We start from the raw sequence: 14,612 nt of genomic DNA on the forward strand, positions 1-14,612 counted from the left end.
TTGTTTTTAAGGGGCGGGTCTTGGTGGGTTTCCTTCCGCGTAGTGTCGGGTCACTACGAAAAGCTAAAGTGGTATCAGAGCCACGCTCCTTTTAATTTTTGCAATTATTTTTTAATTAAGGTGTTTTAAAAGAATTTAATTTTCTGGTTCATGTTCTTCTAATTAGATTAGATGCTCGTTTTAATTAATTTTAAAACTCGATTTTATTTTTGATTTGGTTGTCGAACCCAGATTTTGGCTCAAAAATAGTGATTTTTGGGTGGAATCGACATTCTGGAACAGATTAAATTCTTTTAGGGATGTCTAGAAGCCAAATTCGAACCAGAAACCCATTTTTTCTATGGTTTTTCGTTTTTCAATGAAAATTTTATTTCTTTTTAAGCCTTGATTAATGCAAGCATTACAAGGTTAGATTAAATGCACATTTGCATCACTAATCTACTGGTTTTAAAATATCCTTAAGCATAATAATGGATTTTTTATAAGTGCTTAAGTTGATATACCACTTTTCACATAAACTTGTTTTTCACAAATTTTGCAAATAAAATTGCAATAAAGTACGAAAACTTGTTGTGATCTTGTAATTTTAAGTTCCCAAATAATGTTAAATTTCTAATCTTTAAAGGTTTAAATGATTGGAACCCTAACCCTAAATTTCATGTTGAAAAAAGTTTGGATTTTTAATGTTTGGTTGATTAAAATCCATCAAGTTCAATTACTTGTGAGTAAAATTTGATTAATCTTCATATTGGAAGATGTAATCTTGGTATTTTACAAAAGTATGCAAGTTGGAAAATTTTTATCATTGGATGGTTAATTTATGTTTCCAACTCCCATTTGTCAAACCCATTATTAATTTGCATATTGGCAAGATTAATTATGGACATAGCTCATTTTATTTTAAGCATAAAGTTAGACTTAATTTTGCTCATTATGCACTTATTTTATTTTATTTTTCCTCAAATTGATTCTAAAAATGTAATTTAGAATTAATTTATGCCACACATAAATCGGAATCAAAATCCCTAGAAATACACGCAAATCGATGTAAACCGCAAGCGTCACCAATTCTAGCCAGGCTGCCTAGCAGCCCACATGTAGGCTGCCTGTGGTGCGCATATGGATGTGCATCGTTGGTGCGTGGCTGTGTGGTGAGGAGGCATCTGCGTAGTGCGTGTGCTGGTGCATGGGACCTAGGCAGCGAGGCAGCAAGCCCCAGCTAGCCAGCCAGGCTACTGCTGCCTGCGCCAGCAAGCTGCTAGCATACGTAGCATGCTGCTGGTGCTAGCTAGCAAGGCAGGCTGTGCTAGGCACACTTGCTAGCTGCCAGCACCACGCACCATGACGCAGGGGCCATGGGCAGCCTAGCAGCCATGGTGCGCACCCTCAAAGGGTTTTGTGGGAAGTTGTTGCTTAATGTTTAAGCTATGCAATTTTGCAAATTTTTAAATTTTTAATTATTTTGGTAGTTATTTTAACGAGGCTAAAAACCTCGATTTTCGATTTTGCAAAATTTTGACAAATTATGGGTTATGCCGACTTAATTAATCAGATTAATTAAGTACAGATGCGGAATTTAATGGGAGCTAAATTAAGTGCGTAAGCTTTTTGCGTTTAGAAATAATGGATTAAACAACTTTGACAAGTTTTAATTAGGCGCGTTAATTGGATTAACCACCTAAGTTAGTTACTAGTTTTGCGTGTTAATTATGTATTTCGTAATAATTGCATGGGCCATTCACAAATAGTGAATGGGTGAATGGAATATTGTTTTCAAAACAGGTCTTTGAAAATGGCAACTAGTGGGGCCCGACTAGGATAGAAAATACAGACTGCGTTCCGTTATGTACTTTTGTAAATCTAAATACGCTCTGCGAACCGTTAAGTATTTTTGTACTATAAGATTAATCTTAGTCGTTCTAGCTAGCTTCTTTAATTTCATTTTGGCCAAGATGTCTCAAGACGGTGTTTCGACGAAGACATGCCAAGATGAAGACCCATGGAAATTGAAGATTTCAAGAGGTCATGCTAGTTGCCAAATGCATTTATTTTATGTCTTATATATATATTGTTATTATATATAATTGCTAGATGCATGTCTAGGATTTCTATTATGTTGCGACGATTAGTTAAGTTCACTTAAATCAACCAGCATAGAAACCTAGGTCCCTTTAATAATATTTAGCTAAAATTTGCCGTTCCAAGAACAACACTTACCGAACTAATGCGGGTAAGTGATGGATTACGCCAAAGCGAGGCATCACTACTTCCCTAGGAACGTAAGGTATAGTAGGTATACAATTTTTCTTGGTTAAGCTCAACGATATCAGTAAGGAGTCCTTAGATGTCGTGGAAAAAGATATAAAATGTCATGAATGCATTAGATGCGACATTTTATCAAACCGAGAGTAGCTTGGAGCTATTAGCAATTAGATTGCTTACCTTAAGATATTTAATGATTAAGACAAGCCAAAGCATGCTTAACCATTTCTTGATCTTTGGGATCTCGGAATCATTTTATTCTCGACCATAAAGGACAATTTTAAATGCGTGGATAAAATGCTCAATAAGATTGAATATATGCATAAACGTTTTAAATTTCAAATTATTGATTTATGAATGGTTTTTCACTTCAAATTCTTTCAATTGTAGAACAATGTCTTCTAGTAACTCAAACAACGACCATATGTGCCCGGAACTCCCCGAGAAGTTGGCCTTTTTCTTAAACTTGGTCAACTTCAAGGAGTGGGACGAGGAACTTAGGAGAACTCTCCGAAATTGTTCCTTGGAGTATACTCTTGATACTCCCATTCCAAGCTTCTTTGCCAAAGGGATCATGACCGTTGAGGCTCATGAAGAATGGTCTTCCAATTGCAAAAGGGGCTCACGACTCATGGAAAATTCCATCCCGGAAGATTGGAAGGAAACTCTTTCCTCCTACGATCCGAGATGACGAATTAATCCGAAAGGATTTAATGAGTCGATAGAGTTTTACGAATACAGACGTCGGATATCGAGCCTAGGGATTCGAGACCGAGCGTCAAAAAATCACAAAGCAACAAATATGAACATAGCCCTAGCACCGCACTGGCCTAGCCATGTGGATGCTAGGCTAGTTCAAGCTAGCATGCACCTAACATGGCTAGGCGCAAGCCTAAGCACACTAGGTGTGCTAGGCGCACCATCACAGCCCATCGCAGCCCATACAACATCACTAGGCGCACCATGAGTGCCCTAGGATGGCAGGGCACCATCGCAGCCCAGGCAACATCTCTAGGCGCACCATGCGCGCCCTAGGATGGCCAGGTGCTATCGCGGCCCTAGAACAATGCTGGGCGCATGACAGGACCACACGCACCAAGCACAGCTAGTGCTAGACACTAGCGCATGCGTGGTGCGTGGTGCTTGGTCGAGGCTGGTGCGTGTGGTTGTGCTAGTGTATGCGAGGGAGAGCTAGCAAGCAGCGTCAAGCCCAGCATGCGTGGCTCGCTAGCAGCACGCATGCTAGGCATTGGGAGCATGGGGCTGGATGCGTGGGTGCGCGTAGTGTGGGTGTGTGTGAGTGTGCGAGGTAGTACGTGGGAGTGCTAGGGCTAGCACCAGAACGCACCAGTGCCTAGCACCCGCACGCACCAGCGCCAGCACACAGCACCAGCCCAGCAGCAGTACGCACTGGTTGGCTAGGGTGCTGGGCAGCAAGGTAGTGCTAGCTGGCAGCCAGCTAGCCCTCCTTGACCCGGTTTTGTACATAGGGTGTTCGCACCAAATCAAGGCCTTGGGGATCAAGGCAATGATCCCCCCAAGGCTTGGTTCTCACTTGGCTTTCTCTATTATTATGCCATGTGTCGATTTGTGATTGAATTGATTAATCATTTAATTTTGGAATTAAATAATTATCATTTTACCAACTCTCCCACATTGATGGGAGACTGGAAATCAAGGGATCATTTCCCTATAAATACCAAGCTTGGGTATTTGGGAATGAACAACCTTGAGTGGAATTAAAAAGGCAACTCTAATTAAGAGTAAACCTTTGATTCGTAAAACTCATAGTTTTTTTGTCCGGGTCTTGACTAACCTTCAAGACTTAGGACGCTCGGGTCGGGTCGAGGGTACGATTCGTCGGAGATCTCGTGTTTTCGGGATTTTGAAGTAAGAGCTCTTTGGGAGCGAAGCACGCGACAAAGGTATAGTTCTTGTTCTTAATCTTGTTTGATTATGTTTAATATGCTTGTTAATTGTTTTAATTAAGGGGCGGGTCTTGGTGGGTTTCCTTCCGCGTAGTGTCAGGTCACTACGAAACCTTACACTTTGAATATATTTTGATCTATGGCGTTAGATGCCGGGTTATTTGATCACAAGACTATAACAATGGTTGTTATTCGAATGTCTTGCTTATATGTTCTACGAAAATTGCACATTTTATATGTAACTAGACAAACAAGTTTTTAATGTTAATGATACCACCAATTAGAGCTTAGACCATTAAGTTGAATCAAACCTGCTTGTGGCATTTTCGTCTTGGCCACATTAACATCAAACGCATCTAGAAACTTCTTCATGAAGGTATTCTTGACTCATTTGACTTAGAGTCGTTTGAAAATTACGAAGAATGTTTATTAGGCAAGATGATAAAGCAACCATTCTCCAAGTTAGGAGAAAAGGTTAGTGATTTTTTAGGTCTCATATATATGGATGTATGTGGACCAATGAGTACATCGTCAAGGTAAGGTTATCGATATTTCATCACCTTCACTAACGACTATAGTAGATATGGTTATGTCTACCATATGTCGAACAAATCTAAATCTTTTGAGAAATTCAAAGAGTTTCAGAGTGAAGTTGAAAATCATCTTGGCAAGAAAATCAAAGCACTTCAATTGGATCGAGGTGGCGAGTATTTGAGCCACGAATTCGACAATCATCTGAAAGAAAATGGCTTTCTCTCAGAATTAACACCTCCCGAAACTCCACAATGGAACGGAGTGTCTGAAAGGAGGAATCGAACCTTATTAGACATGGTCCGATCAATGATGGGTCTTAGTGATCTTCCTATCTCTTTCTGGGGACACGCACTTTTAACCGCAATAATAACACTGAACCGAGCTCCGTCCTAAGCTGTCCAAAAGACTCCATATGAGTTATGGACGAAGAAACCTCCACGGTTGTCTTTTCTTAAGATTTAGGGTTGCGAAGCATATATCAAGAGATTAATTTCTGACAAGCTTCACCCAAAATCAGACAAGTGGGTATTTCTTCTACTATAAATCCGCGAACAAAGTATTTGTTCCTCGTAATGGTGTCTTTTTGGAGAAGGAACACCTTTCCAAAATGACAAGTGAGAGGAAAATCGAACTCGATGAAGTTCGAGAGGACGAGCAACAAAGTCAACCAGACAAAACTAACAATCAAAGTGCTTTAGAAGCAGCTGCTGACGTTGGTCAGAGTCAAACCAATAATGTGTAAAGTCAAACTGACATCGCAAATGCTCAACCTACCCTATGTAGGTCGCAACGACCAAGATCTCAAGCAGACAAATACCTCGGTGTTGTCTTAACCGAAAATAAAGACATCCTTATTATGGATGGGTGTGAGCCAGCGACATACAAACAAGCTATGACGAGCCCCAACTCTGCAAAATGGCAAGAGGCCATGGAATCCGAGATAGAATCCATGTTTTAAAATCAAGTCTCGGACTTAGTTGATTTGCCCGAAGGTTACACCCCTATAGGTTGCAAATGGATTTTGAAGTTGAAAACCGACAAAGATGAAAATGTATCTATATAGAAAGCTAGATTGGTGACAAAAGGTTACAGGCATATTCACGGTGTTGATTATGATGAAACCTTTTTGCTAGTCGCCATGCTTAAGTCCATCCGGATTATCCTAGCAATTGCCGCATATTATGATTATGAAATATGACAAATGGATGTCAAACCCGCCTTTCTTAATGGGATTTTGGAAGAAACTGTGTACATATCACAGTTTGAAGGTTTTGTTGATTCAAGCAATGCTGGGAATGTATGCAAGCTTAAGAAGTCCATTTATGGACTAAAGCAGGCAAGTAGAAGTTGGAATCTGCGATTCGATGATGCCATTAATAAGTTTGGTTTTATAAAGAATCCAGATGAGTCTTGTGTTTACAAGAAGGTAAGTGGGAGTGACATCTCATTCCCTGTCTTATATGTCGATGTCATATTGCTCATTGGAACCAACATTCAAATGTTGGAGTCTGTAAAGACTTGGCTTGGGAAATGCTTTTTAATGAAGGACTTGGGAGATGCACAATACATTTTAGGCATCAAGATCTGTTGGGATAAATCTAAAAGGATGATTGGTTTGAGCCAAAGTACTTATATTGATAAGGTACTGGCATGATTCTACATGGAAGGGGCCAAAAGGGGGCACCTACCCATGTCACATGGCATAACTCTAAGCAAGAAGCAGTGTCCACAGACACCTGATGAGCGAGAAAGGATGAATCAGATTCCATATGCTTCGCTTATTGGATCGATCATGTATGCCATGATATGTACTAGGCCAGATGTATTGTATGCCTTGAGTGCTCCGAGCTGATACCAATCAGATCTAGGAGAGGCACATTGGACTACGACCAAGAATATCCTAAAGTACCTAAAAAGGAACAAGGATAAGTTTCTTGTCTATGGTGGTAGTAATGATTTGATTACTGAAGGTTATACCGATCCGAGCTTCCAGACTGACAGAGATGACTCCAAGGCGTAGTTAGAGTACATATTCTACCTAAATGTAGGAGCGTTTACTTGGAAGAGTCCTAAGCAAAGCACCACTGCAGATTCTACAACTGAAGCCGACGCGAATACTTGACAGCTTCAGAAGCAGCTAAGGAGGCAGTTTGGATTCGTAAGTTCATTAGTGAACTTGATGTTGTACGCTCCATCAAGGGTCCTATAGACCTCTATTGTGATAATAATGGAGCTATTACTCAGGCAAGGGAGCCAAGGGAATATCAGAAGGTCAAACATGTCAAGAGGCGAATTCACATGATTAGGGAATGGAAGTCCAAAGGTGAAATGTAGCCGATCCACTCACTAAACCTTTGCCTCAAGTGAAGTAGAACAAGCACGTTCAGGCAATGGGAATCAAGCACGTTGGAGATTGGCTTTGATTTCCCTATAATGTGTTTTAATTAAATTTGAGGGTTTAATGTAAAACACTATGTTGAACCATTCGATTTTAGAGCAATTAAATTCTCTGCAAATTTATTATCACTCTATTTGTATTTAATTGTGGTTTAGAATTAAATAATGAGTCCATTTGATTTATGAGAATATTCAAAAGTAGGGTTTCACGACCATGTATTGGATATAGGAACTTGTTTTGTGAACATTGAATATTTCAATCGAAAATTATCCCTAATCAAGGTCATTTAAATGATGGACGATTAATGACTACTTGAGATTAGTGTGTTGTATGATTTATAGCACCGTTCTTGTGCTACGAGGACATGATTGTCATAAATCATTTGGATAGGTATGGGTTAGGAACTATACCGGATCGACCTATAAGAGTACTTTAAGAGATTTAAAATCGTCATGAAAATATTTCTCCTTATAGCTATCAGAACTTTTTTCCTCGCCCATGAGTATTGTAAGTTCTCTTGTTTGAGTATTGTTCCGTTTTAATGTTGTCAAACGTTTGCCGTAAATAGGGATTATATCGGAAACACTCGGGTGACTAGGTCCTCTTAGTAAGGGAAGTTGACAATACGAGACTGGGAATGTCCCCCTATTAACAACAGGGAACATGTCTTTGTTGTTTATAAGGCCTCTCAATGAGCGAGACTGTGAAAATGCATGTTCGTGCTCAGATGGATTTTAGAAATCATCTATTTATTGACAGTCAAACTCGAAAATCGAGAAACACTTCTGGACGTAATAAGGATGACGAAGAGTCTTACCTTATAGTTCATCAAGAGACATTAAGTGACATAGGAAATGGGCTATACACTAACTGCACACTTGTCCAGAAGGATAAGTGGGAGATTGAAAGGAATGGTGACCTTCCAACAAGTGTATTATTCCGATAATGGGTTCAAAATTATTAGAAAGCTAATTATTAAGTGAAGTCAAGTGATTGGAATGCCTAGATAGAGGCCGCTTCTAATAAGTAATATTAATGTATAATTAATATTACAGCTTAATCTTGACTGAACCCTTCAGGTCGCACCCCAATCGAGTAACTGATCCGAGACGGTGAATTAATCCGAAGGATTAGATGATTCATTAGAGTATTACAAATAAAGACGTCGGATATCGAGCTTAGATCGTCGAAACCGAGCGTCATAAGTCGAGTCGAATTTAGAATTTCGACGAGACGAAAAATCAAGCAAGCGACAAGTAGGAGCTACGCTGTAGCCTCGCATTGGCCTAGCTTTGAGAGTGCTAGGCTAGCCTAGGAAACCAACTGCATCGCAAGGCATGTCGAAAGCCAAGCATGTATATGCGTGCTATGCTTGCTGGCCGAGCATGCTTGTAGGGCTAGTGCTCATGGCCGCAAGCAAGCTAGCATGCATGCTAGCATGTTGGGCCTTACACCCAGCCACTCGCAGCACGCAGCAACTAGGCATCGCCCATCATAGGCACACCCACCAGCACACACATCGCAGTAGCAGCAACCCGCATTGCGTACGTGGGTTGCTGCTTGGTGCTAGGCGCGTGCTAGGCAGCCTTGGAAGCCAAGGCAGGCTGCCAAACAACTATGCGTGGGCCAGCATTCGGTTAATGGGAAGACCGGTCTTGGTGGCTTACTTAGGGAGCAAGTGGTGTTTGGTCCCCCTCCTTAGTGGGCCTCACCTACCCTTGCTCAGCATTTGCCACTTGGTGCTTGTTGATTGATTTGCATTTTAATTTGTTTTTAAATTAAAATAAATTGTGCAAAATGCAATTCTCCCAGATTGATGGGAAATGGGAAATCAAGACTCCCTTCCTTATAAATACCCACGTTTTAGGTTTGAGAAGAAGCACTTAAGTTGAACTCAATAAGGCATCTCCCTATTAGTGAGAAAACCTTTAAATTCGTAATACTCTAGTATTTTCTCGGTCTAGCCTTGTCTAACCTTCGGGGTAGGGATCGCTCAGGTCGGGTCGAGGGTGCGATATGTCGGAGGCTCGTAAGAGAGCGAAGCACGCGTCGAGGGTAAAATCATCTTTTCCCTTTCTCTCTCTCTTTGTTAAGTAATTATGTGACTGGATGTTTAGTTACTATTAGTGTGCGGGTCTTGGGCGGGTTTCATTCCGCGTAGTGTCGCACATTAGGAAACCCAACAGGCCACCACCTGGTTATGGACCTCAACCACCAGTTTGACTAGGTGTTTTTGAGTTTTCATGTGTAAATCAGGTGTTTCATTCACATTCATGGGTTTTACCGACATTTGTTATGTTTTTTGCAAGTGAAATAATGTCCTGGAATAACTCATCTCCCTCAAACAAGAAGAAATGTAATTTGGATTGCCACTTGCAATGTTGACATCTTAGACCTGGGACAACCCATGGCGCAAATTAAAGGCCTGCAAATTCTATGATCCAAACACAGAAACAAGGGGCTTGCTAATGTTTAGAATGGGTTGAGTTGGATGATGGAAGTGTATGGCAGAGAGATGTGATAAACTAGTTGTTGCTTGGCAAGAAATTGATGAAAGTTAAAGTGAACTCATTAAAAAGGTAGGTTGATGATCTAATTGGCCAAAGAAGATGTTTTCTCAAAGAACTTAACACATTGAAGGTGAAATGTAAGGCTCCGAGTGGTGATAGGAATGAGATAAGCAACACCAAGGGTAATTAAGGCAAGAAGTACTTGATCGTATTAATTGTCATTAGTTGTGTTATTATGGTTTTAGGATTTATGGTATTCATTAAAAATATTTAGGGGAGGTTGAGGGAAGCTAGGACTTTATGTTTGTTGCACTATAATGCTAAACTCAGTAATTTGTTGTTAAAATCAACAAGTATTTGTGCCAAATTGATATTGCCAAATTGATAGTGCATTAAAAAAATGAGTAAGTATTTGTGCCAAATTGATATAGAAATCAAAGGAGCATGTCAAGTGGAAAAAATATACAACCTTACTAACAACATAGCCACCCTGACTATCAACTGATATTTGTTATTGGAACAAAACTACTAGACATATTAACTGTTTTAAGCTACTAAAAAAAAACATAGCCTCCATACTATATACACCTGATTGTGTCTCCCCAAAAACCAAGCCTAGCGATGAGTACCTTTCACGTCTTTGATTAACGAGTTCAATTAAAAGTTGAAGAGTCTCGTTAAATTCCTTTAAGATTTGACCATGTTCCTAACTTTTCCTAAAATATTTTAATCCAAAATCATTCATTTCGTGTACAATTTTATAAAAATGTCCAAACCAGATTATTTTGGTCTATAATCATGTTCCTAATTATTATTTAGTTGGATGGGTCTCGAAAAGAGCTTTCCAACGATACATTATAAGTCCAAATCCGACTTAATACGAATAAGTTATAATCAAAATACTAAACCAAGCCTAAACCGGACCTAGTCATCTTACCTACGACTGAATGATCATGTGAGCGTCCAAATACCTTATTTCAATTCCTAAACCAATTTGGGTTCATTGCAAGCTTCTATAATCAACTAGGAGGTTCTAATTTATCCTTTCCAAAACGATAAAGATCGAAGAATTTGATGTTGAATAAAACTTCTCTTTTTGGGTAATCCTAATCCCGTTCAAAATAGAAAACGTACGGATATTTCATTTACAAATTCTATTGGAAATCAAACTCTGTACGAATGTTTATCTTTGGAAAATGATCACACGATAACAGGATTATCGCGCCGCATTAGTTCCATCATGCCGCGATGAACTCTGTCGAGCCGCGATACTCCTGTCGCCGCGCGATATGAGCTGTTCTATTCCAATTCAAATTCAAATTTTTTCTAATCGCTTCGACTATCTTTTTCCCTATAAATAAAGGTTGTTTTCCCCGTTTTAAAATTAGCTAGAACCATCAATTAGAAACTATAACCACCTAGCTCCAATCATTATCAATCATCCATGTTATTAGCCTAAACACATCCTTGATACATCTAAATCATTCATCATACCTCGTTCGTGAGATTTGAATACTCCAAGCCATACTTGACGTTGCCTTCGACTTGGACGTTAAAGGTTGATGGTTTTGAGAGTTTGGTCCCAAATCTATGATTCCATTCATATTTTATTTATTTACATTCTTGAAGTTTCTAACGTGTGTATTATTTTAATAGCAAGAAAGTTGAGGCATCAAAGTAAGTAATTTAATTACTTAATTATTCTTTAGATTTTGGAGTAGAAATCATGCTTATAATGTTACTTTAATTCCTAGTATCATGTTTAGGATGTTATTTTGATTTTAGTATCATTTTTACGATAACACTTTGATTTGATTATTAGTGACATGATAGGATTTGTTATTAATCCGTTTAGTATCATGCGTAGGATCTTATTATTAACGATGTTTTGATGATGCTTTTATTATGATGATTATTAAATTAATCATATGTTGATTGATTATTCACGATACATTGTTATTGCTTGATCACACACCTTTATGCAGGTTTAAAGGGAATTTGTACTTGAAATCATGCCTCATAAGATAATTAATAATTTGAATTTAGGCTCAATATTATTTTAATTCAAGTGATTACCAATAATAGATTTGATTGTGCATTAACAATCAACCAACGTAGATTAAATATGCTTAGGATTAATTTGATGTATCTATGTTGATCGAAAAGTGCACATGAATATCATAAAAATTAAGTAAAGGCCTATTTAGGGCGGGTTCAATTTCTTGTAGGTTGGATTTGTACCATCATCCCCAAACATCCAGACACGGTTTCGGACCACTATGGAGTTAGCGATCTCCGTGATTGTGAATGGGGTGTAACCTTAACAGTACACACGTGAACGGTTTACAAGTTCCTAAAACTTTTTGGCGACTCTGTATCTTCTTTTCCTTGGAACGCCGCCATGTCTAGAACCATGAACTACAGTAGGGCTCAATGATGAGTTTGACAAATTCCCTACAGTTTTTGGCGACTCTGCTTGGAAAAGTTTTCTAAATTTATTCCTAAATTTTAGCTATTGATTTAGAATGAGTGGATAAGACTTGAAAGATTCTTCATATTCATGTGCATAATTTTGATTAAAATTGTGGCATAAGCATAAAAAGTTTTGCATTTGAAATACCATCTGTAATGCGTCAACAACATAGGACATACACGTAAGAACGACCGGAAATATTTTTCACAACTAAAATCAAACGGACGTTACGAAAAAACGAAAAAAAACATCGAAAATAAAAACTGACGCAAAGCATAGAATCATCGTGCAACGTCATAAACCAGCGCAAGAAGACAGCTTTGTCGCACCGTGATAGAGTTGTCGCTGGATGATGGTTCCTGCCGTCCCGCATTAGTTCTAGTGATTTCTGTCTTCTTGTTTTTCCTGACTCTAAAACTGTCTCGATGATTTTACTTCCTGATTAAGTTTTTCCGACTTTTCTTAACCCATAAGTGTTTGACATATGATTTTAGCCCTTGGGAATTTACGCTCCGTCCACCTTAATTAACGCTCCGTGCAATAATGGGTGCATCCGAGATTGTTGAATTCACAAATGGTGTTGAGTTTAACTCGCGAGGTCCCGTCCATCGTGCCAACCCTTCTAAGGTAAGGCTTCCGCGCGATGCATTTGGACTCTTAACCATGGACCCTATTGGACACCATAATCCTTGAACTTACAAAACTAGAGCTATGGTTAGGTGGTTAACTCATTGCATCATATTGTGACTACTTGACTGCTGGTGCATATCCTAGTTGTGCATAGCTTGTTTGTGATTAAACTAACTCTTTGCTTTGACTTGCCTCTTGTACATATGTCTTTACAGACTAAACCAAAGGACTTTGCTTAATTAATTTGGTTAATTAATATGAACCCATAAAGTATAATATGCTCTGCCTAGAACACTAGCTTTTAGGCTTAAACCATTGAAGGAACGACTGAAAACAAGTCATTGTGATATTCGTATTTTGGCACGCCACTTTGACCTGTGGCGCAGAACGTTGGTAACCAACGTGTTGCGATAGTCTTATCGTTCCGCGTTGGAACCATCGTCCTACGATAGTTTCATCAACATGCAATGGTAAAGTCGTTCCTTTCTCTGTCTTCGCAACGAGTCCCATTATCACAATTATGAAAGGAATGGTGTCCTTCGAACAAGTGTATTATTCCGATAGAGGGTTCGAAATTATTAAAAAGCTAATTATTCAGTGAGGTCAAGTGGTTAGAAAGCCTAGCTTGAGGCCGCATCCGATCAGTAATATCAATGCATAATTAATATTATAGCTTAATCTTGACTGAACCCTTTGGATCACACCTAATCGTGTAACCGAACAGAAAAGATGAATTAATCTGAAAGATTAAATGAGTCAATAGAGTATTTACAAACAAAGCCATTGAATTCCGAGCTTAGAGCGTCGAAACCGAGCGTTCTAAGTCGAGCCAATTTTTGGAGTCGACGAAGACAAGAAATAAACCAAACAACAAGTTAAAATATAGCCTTAGCCTCGCGTTGGCCTAGCCGAGCGAGGGCTGGGCTATAAAGCGCCGCTTGCAAGGCCGCAAGCCTAGCAGCCTCACTCGGGTGCTGGCTGAGGCTTGCTGGCCGAGCAAGCATGCTAGCAGTGCTAGCAAGGCCTGCTGCAAGCTAGCGCGCCGGGCCTAGCTAGCAGTTGCTAGTGCTGTGTACCCGGGCTAGCATGCATAGGCACACACAGCACAACAACAACGCCTAGTAGCAAGCGACCCGCATATGTGTGGCATGCTGCTGCGGGCTTTTGCGAGGCTGCCAGCACGTGCGACCAACTGGCAGGCCCAGCCAAGGGGCCAGGCCGCCAGCGAGGTAGCCTTGGCGCCTAAGGCAGGCCACTCCAACTAGCGCACCATGACTGGCGCGTTGCTTAAGGGAACCCGGTTTTTGGGTTTTTCTTGGGGAACAAGGGGAGGGTGGTCACCACTTGCGGTCCTCACCTAACCTCTTGCTCTCCTCTTGCCACTTGTTGTTTGGTGATTCATTTGGATTTTAATTTGATTTTAGAATTAAATTAAATTATATTTTGCCTTTTTACCAACTCTCCCACATTGATGGAAGATGGGATTTTAAGGGCTCCTTTCCCTATAAATACCAATCCTTTGTCATTGGGAAATAGCACTTGAGTTGGTGAACTTGAAGGGATCTCCAAAGAGAGAAATCCTTTGTTCGAATACTCTAAGTAATTTTTGGTCTAGCCCTGACTAAGCATCGGGGTAGGGGCCGGCTCGGTTCTGTAGCGAGGGTGTTAGCTGTTAGAGGTTCGCGCATTTGCGGGACTCTACGCTTTCAAGTCCGAGCTCTAAGTTGCGAAGATCGCTAATGATCCTTTTTTTTTCTTCTTGTTAATCATGTGATTAAGGTTTTAATACATGCTTAGTTACTTTAATTTGCGTGCCGATTTTGGGCAGGTTTCCTTCCGTGTGGTGTTGAATATCACGAAACCGAACAACGGTATCG

The sequence above is a fragment of the Chenopodium quinoa genome, unplaced genomic scaffold, assembly GCF_001683475.1.
Source record: "Chenopodium quinoa cultivar QQ74 unplaced genomic scaffold, ASM168347v1, whole genome shotgun sequence".
Taxonomy (NCBI): Eukaryota; Viridiplantae; Streptophyta; class Magnoliopsida; order Caryophyllales; family Amaranthaceae; genus Chenopodium; species Chenopodium quinoa.